Raw genomic sequence first — 7,881 nt, 5'->3', positions numbered from 1 at the left:
TTTCTCAACTGCCCTTTCACACAAAATTGTTGGGAATGGCTCAAGTCCCGACTAAACTGGGCTACCCCTCTATAGAATTCTCTTAAAGGGCTCCTATGTTCATGGCCCACAAATATGGGACATGGGGTCTATAGCAAATTTTGGAATATTTGCCCATCCATAGTTGTATGGGAAATATGGAAAGAAAGAAATCATCGTATTTTTAAAGATCAAGAGTGGAATCTAGGTAGATTTATTCTAAATCTAGAAGCTTCAATAGTAGAAGTAATGAATGCTAATCTGAGGAAGACAATGCATTAGGAAGGATCTTTCTCATATTGGGATGGAATTATGAAGAAATTATGGTCCAACCTTATCAATCCACCACTGGTGTATGCAGCAAGCAATAAAGAGGCAAGGGAAAAATGTAAATGGGTCCCTCCTCCCCCAGGTTGGCACAAATTGAACTTAGATGGGGCAGCGAGAGGGAACCTGGGTATAGCCGGGGTAGGATGTATTTTAAATGATGAGAATGGTAGATGGGTAGCAAAGCTAGCTGCCCCCCTTCCTTCTGTTTCCAATAATGTGGTAGAACTTGAAGCCTTGGAGAAGGGTCTTCAGCTCTGTCTTAAATTAAGCCTCCCCAAAATCCACATTGAAGGTGATTCTCAAGACGTTCTTAACGCTATCAAACAAAAAAAGACCCCAAATTGGGTGTTGAATTCGAAACTCCAAGAAGTGTTAATTTTAATAGAGCATTTCAAGGAGATCAATATCAGTCATATTTATCGAGAAGGTAACTCATTGGCAAATGAACTTGCCAATAAGGGTGTGGATGGAGAATCAATTTTATTGTTCAAGTCAGATATCTCCCCCCCTTTATAATAACAAGATAGTTACTTATCAATATAATCAATTGCAGAATGATACAAAAGTTACCTTTTTGGGCAAATCCCAAGCCCAGATTTAGTTCCTATTCAAAAGAATTGCATTTATATTCAACCAATTCACAAGCATTAATATTCAGCGAAATATTATCACATCAACTCAAGATATAATTTAAGCAATGTATCATATTGTCAAATATTTATATTCTTTAAAATAATGCTAATTCCTATATCCTTCTGATTTATAATCCTTCATAATAAATCACCTATCTTATAGTATTTAAAAATTATTTTGAAGGTCCAAATTATTAATAATTACTTAATACTAGTTTATATATATATATATATATATCATTTATATTATTTTAAACTACAAGTATATAGATATAATAATATTTTCTTATATATATATATAACCAGCGATCAAATATGTTAATCTATTCAGAGATATTAACATACCTGTGTTAGATAGTAACATTAACAAGTATTATAAGTATATAATTAGAATTTAATTATTGAGTACTTTTGGATTAGGATTAAGTCTATAATTTTAATCATTAATAAATTATGCCTTATTTATGATATGTAATTAGCATTCATAATCTAATTATTAGATAAAACTATCCAAAACCTCCTCCTTCTAGCAACATGAATGATTATTCAATACTGATATTAATTTTCATTATTCTTTCATTTCAGAAAGAGTATGTGTTGTTCCTTTTTCCCTGTATGTCTCTTTGAAATCGTTCCCAGTGGAGTATTTAATTATAGTTAGTTAATATCCGTCTGATTCGAGCATGCCAAAGCTGAGCATGATCTCACTCCCATCATCACAAGATATGGAAGGATCTTCCAAGCTTGTATGAATGACCTAAATTATCATGACAAGGTACGAAGTTAGGTTCCAACATCTGTGTGAGGTATATGTTAGAGTTCAAGCCAGTTCGTGATTATTCATGACTGCTGGTTCATTAAAACTTTAAGGCATTCCTAGAATTGTAGCAGAAGGAAAGGTTTAGAGTGAAGATCTCTAGTCATAGTTTCCTCCCCTCTTAGTCTCTGCTTAGAACCTTTGGTATTGTAGTCCTCTGATCGAAGATGGAATCCAACATTCACATCTTTCACTCTACCAAAACTAGAAATATGGCATTCTTAGGAAAAATCAAGCCTGAAAGATGGAGCCAGCTGTTGAGAATCACTGATGACATGATTAGATTTGCTATTAACAGAGCACTAGGTGAAGAAATTTTTGATTATTCTGCAACTTGGAGGACAAACAGCTCCATCATCGACTATTTTATTGGGATAATGGTTAGGGCTAAGATCCCTAAGGAGGACATTATACAACTTTTTTTTGACATTCTTAGCCTGGCATGGAGGAAGGGGCTGAAAAAGGCCGTATACAGCATAGATGATAATGGCAAAATTCCATACCCTGAAAAATACATGGGTCTCTCGGAGGGTGATGAAGAATTGAAGACAGCCCCTCATTGACAAGCCCTAATCATGAGGGAAGGCCTAGCCTTCTATAAGGAATGGCCTCGTATGGAAGCTAGCATTAATTTTCTTTTACGCTGGAGAGGGATCATTGAAGAAGATAGCAACGAATGGGTATACAACCACCTCAAACTGCTTAATACATACATTGAGCCAGGAGTCTCCTTCGAGGATCTGAATGCTATCAATTTTGACATCCTCGAGTCTGAAAAAACAAGCAGGATCTCACTACGAATCGATCTGCCCATGAATATGGCCACGGATGATATTGAAGATGAACCTGAAGTGCTTATGGTCACTTGGATAGAATAAGGATGGGGTAGGTCTCTCAGTAGTAAGGAATTTTATATGTAGTGTGTTAATATAGCTTGAAGAATCCGGTCTTAGGTTTGGTTTAAGTAGCTGGGGTAGCTCAGTAGTAGTATAAACTTTATGTTATACTCTGTATCAGACAGATTGATACCTCCTAATTTTGTGCTCTATTTTGGAATACTAAGGGTCTAGGATCTAATCTCCTCCCATATAAAATCTTTTCTATGGTATATATATGAAGACAATAGAATTCCGAAAGTTTAAAACCCCCCTCTAACTTGGGTTTGGATGGAAAACATGTATATATAACTCTTTCTTTTAAACAATAGTATTTAGTTTAAAAGTATGAATGTTGTAGATGCTCCAGTTAGCTGTGAGAAATTGATCATCTGATTAAATTTAGGACTTTATGTAGTAATCCTCTGATGTATGAACATTATAGAACTAATTTTTCTCTGTGTTAAATTTCTTTTGGGTTTCTTCTGATTCCTTTTAGAATAGTATGTGTCTATTTCTTATGGTTCCCTTGTAAGTTTATTCTAGAAGAAGTGCTTAATCAGAACTTTCATCTTATTGATGCTTCCTATTATGATTGTTTTCTGAGTTTGTTTCTTATTATGTTGATGGGATTAACATAGATTAATAATAGTGCTCTGATCTAAAATTAGAGGATATGCTCTTTAAAATTCCGTTGTATGAATGAGGCTACTTTTGAGATATCAGATAATCTTTCTTGAGCAATATTAACTAGGCCTATTTTGGTTGGAGAAGCACTTGATTAATCTGCTGGAGTATTTATTCTCAAACCCTCAGACCAAACAGGGTATCCTCTTGGTATGCCTTTGTGAAAGAGTGGATTAATGGATAATTCTTAGGAATTATTTGGATAGAGATTTAGTCTACTGGATTGGTCTCTGAAAGTATATGCTATGAGCAGTCATCTATGATTAATCCTATGACTTGAGGTTTTCACTATATCTGTGTCTTCGAAAATACTTTATTACTGCTTTCCCAGCTATTGGTGTTTCATAGGTATTGATCAGGTGATATCCCATTTTGGTTAGCAAGGAATGAACTCCTATAAACAAAGTTGCAGTTTAATAGGAAAGATTTAGACAGCCAAAAGATGGATATGAGTAGATTCTTTTGTTTTAGATCTTTCTTTTAGGTTGGAGATAAGAGGATATTTGTATTTTACTCACCTTGAAAGCAAATGTGAATAATAGGGGTATGCCCTGAAACCGTATGTATTGAAAATTTGAAATTGTGATATTATCTACTGGAGTATGCTCCTTTTATCATTGCAAAAATTGGGGTATGCCCCTTTTATCAATGTATAATATAGGATTGCGGTCCCGGGCAAGACTGGAGGGTTTCTTTCCCCATTCTTCCCTGCTAGTGCCTGTCAGAACGGAGGACTTTCTGTAAGACTTTGATTTAATTATAATTTAATCAAGGCTTAGGCCATTTATTGATAAAAATAAAAATAAAAATTTTGACTTAGGGGAAGAATTAAATTTTTGCATAATAATGTAGACCTAAGAGTCAAGATAGAAACCTAATTTTCAAACTGATCTTTTGGGAATCTCTAATAAGCCAATATATGACTATCATATACCGACGTAAACAACTTGCAACAAAATTTCTAGATTTGCAATTTTTTTTCCATAGGAAGTAGTATATTTGAGATATTCAAGGTTTTGTCCTAGGTGCTTATTTTTCAACCATATTCTAGTAGGGTAGTTCATACATGGTTTTTGGAAAAATGGTGAACTGGAAGTGCACCAAAGTTAGTAAGGATGCAATTGATGAAGTTTTTTCAACTCCAAATCTATTTAGTGAAGATTTTATCAACATTTTAGATGCATACCTGATGTTTTAATTAGAATAAGGTTTCTCATCACTTGGATTAGATACATTGAGTTCATTGAAACACAATGATGAGATTCTTTTCAGATTTCAATTGTAGTGAGAAGAGAGATTCTTCATAGTGGGAGTGGATAGAGATTCAAGTGGACATGTGTTATGTCCATATCAGATCTATGATTTCTTTCCTCTCATATATCTTTCTCTTTTCTTTCTTTCTCTAAGGTTGGTTCCAATTTATTGGAAAGTTTTTCCACTATTATGATACCACCTAGGGTTGGTTCCCAAGTTTTCTGAGCAAGCTCTTACTTGGGTTTCCACCATTCTTTAACATTCTCTCTTGTATGAACAATAGTAATAAAGCTAATATAGATAGTTCTAGTCTATTTAGTGGTTTTATGAGTTATTTACATGCATCTTGAATGTATAGTTTCAAAGAAATGAATAGAAGAAACAACAAACTTCTTATTTTCATTCTAATTCTCATCTCCTATCTTTGTTATTTGAAATGTTTTGCGGTTTAGGAACAAATAACTTATACCCATTTATAGCTTCTTAAGGTTGTATGTCTAAATATTTTTTGTTGTTGGAACAAAGAGCCAAGTAAATGTTTGATATATTTTACACAAATTTTCGTTACATGAGAAGGATATTTCATGAGTGTGAGGTCTTCATGAACACTGGTGTCTGATTCATAGAGTGATAGGATAGATTTGATATCTTGATATATGGAATATGTCATTGGTATCATGGATGTATGTTTGTGATTTATGGAACTTCCCAACAGATAAGACACTAATCAATTATAGGATCAACATGTTCTTGTTGTTGCATATTTGGGTTTTGCTGATATCAAACTTTAATCAATAATCCATTTCCCTTTTCATTTAAGAGTTGAAAGGATTCCCTCACTTAGCTTGTGGATTATATAGGTTTTACAATTTTCTACTACATATCTTTGTCATTGCATAAGTACAAGAGAAATAAGGGTTTTATCTACTTTGTCTAGATTTAGTTGTATGCTTTGGAATTGTTACCATATAAAAAAATTTGAGGTACACTCACCTAGGTCTTGTAGAGCCTAAAGTAGAAGAAGGAGTATAGCCTTATAGTTGGATATGATATCTGAATGGACATGTTGAACATGAGAATTAGATGCCCTTGGATGTATTTCTTCCTATCATTGGGTTTTTAAAAAATTGTTACTTCAAAAGCCATTAGACTATGCTAAATCTCCAAGTCCATCTATATGCAACTTCACCATGCAGGAAAGGTTTCCTTGTTTATCTTGGGAAGCTCCTTTCTATAAATCTTGATATTTATCTTCAAGTACCTTGATCTTTAGCTTCAAGTACCTTCAAACTATTTCGTCAAAAGCACAAAACACTCTGATACCAATTGTTGGAATAATTTAGAATAACTAACAGGGGGTGAATCGGTTATCCAAGGTCCAAATGTAAAGATAAAACTTTTTAGTACTTAGAAAATATATGTACATGCATTGATAAGATTATCCAATATCTCAAACATTTATATATTACTATCCTAGGTCAAATGAACTTTTTAGAAATGTAAACATGAAATATCATAAATTTAGTCACACAATTTGACACAAGGATTTAATCTAGAAACCCAATTTGGGAAAAAACACTAGTAACATGCTACCAATTTTCACTCTTCTAAAGTGAGCTTTGTGAGGAGCCAACCTTGTTAAAGGTTCCAATGCAAACTATTAAATGTGACCTAGATTAAAGGATTTCAATCACCGTATTGAAAGTGAGCCTTATTAGAGGACTTTAGAACATTCCTTTAGAAGGTTACTCGATTAAAGGATTTACTCATGACTATTAGGTCAAACTTAATCCAAAGGATTTATCCAAACTGATACAATTGTTAGAAAGTAACATTAGGACTTGATCTGATAACAAAAAAACTTACTTGCAAATTTCAGATCTCTTATTCAGCTCTCCATTATGCTTGGAAATCATTCCCCTTTATTTTTGATTTCCTCTTCACCCTTCAAGGCTTCAGCTCCTTAAGCCTTCTTTCTTATTATACCAATTGTAGGTTCATTCCTTTGACCACCATATGAAGCAACACCTCCAGATTCTAGACTTAGACACTTGCTTCTAGCCTTGTATCTCTTTAAATAGAGAATTTTGATCTTTTGTCACTTAATCACAATCGTCCATCTTAGGGTTAGGTTAGACTCATTGAATCATCCCTTCTTTCCATTATATTCCCTCTAGAAACTTATCTTACAATCCTTATCAAATTTATCTTCAAACAATTTATCATGAATTATGTGCCACCATGTCATCAAGCTTATCATCAACATGATTCACATAATTCAAGAAATCAACTTATATCAGATTATATTCATGAAATCTTCATTCAAAATCTTTATATTGTCACTTAGGAATAATTGATTTATGATGCTCGGTCAACAATAGGTTGCTCAACATTAACTAGATCTTGTTTGGTCAATATTGCCATTTTCTAACACTCGACACATACTGGATTTTTTTTCTTGGTACATAATAAATTTTTTCTTTGCTTGGACATAACCATCTTTCTACTTGATCTAAAATAAATGCTCATCTTACATTGTTTGTTTAGTCAGGCTTGGAAAACACATTCTTTTTGTATAGTCTTCTTGTCTTTGCTTCAATATCCTATGATTGTAGCCTTAAGTAGATAAAAAATACACTATATCATCAAAGGCTTCTTTGGTCCTAGTGCTCCTTTTATACACCATATAACTCAACCTTTCTCTAGGTACTCTTGTTATCCTTCTTTTTAAATCCTCTTCATCATTCAATCAAATGATAGCATTCTGTCCAAAGTTAGCAATTGTCTTACCAACAAGTAGTAGGCTTGACATCAGTGAAAAAATAATGATTGTTCCCATGATAGATATCTATAATTCAAAAATCTCATTTTTCAATAGGGCTAATGTCCATTTCAACTTAGCATCTATCTTTTTATACAATTCTTTAGGTAATCCATAACCTAATTAAATTAGTGTATCCTTGTAATTCACTATCTTGTCAAATATAACATATTGTTCTACCTTTTCTTTATCAATCTTTTCTAAGGTATCATATTTAATATACTAAAATTGACAAACTTCTCAAGTTTTCACATACCTTGTCAATATCTTGAGGTTCTTTCCTTGGAACAATTTGGAATTGACTTAATTCATGAGAATTGGACTATTTTGCCTCATCCTCATCATCAACAAGTTTAACTACTATCTTTCTCCTCAATTTCTTCTTATGTTGGCTTTTCTTGACCCATATTGCATGTGATGTTGTCTTCCTAGGAATTTTGGCTTTAA

This window comes from Cupressus sempervirens, chromosome 6, assembly GCF_028749045.1.
Source record: "Cupressus sempervirens isolate cs-2001-9-10 chromosome 6, ASM2874904v1, whole genome shotgun sequence".
NCBI classification, from domain to species: Eukaryota; Viridiplantae; Streptophyta; class Pinopsida; order Cupressales; family Cupressaceae; genus Cupressus; species Cupressus sempervirens.
The sequence above is the reverse complement of the archived record's forward strand: the minus strand, read 5'-3'. Positions refer to the sequence as shown.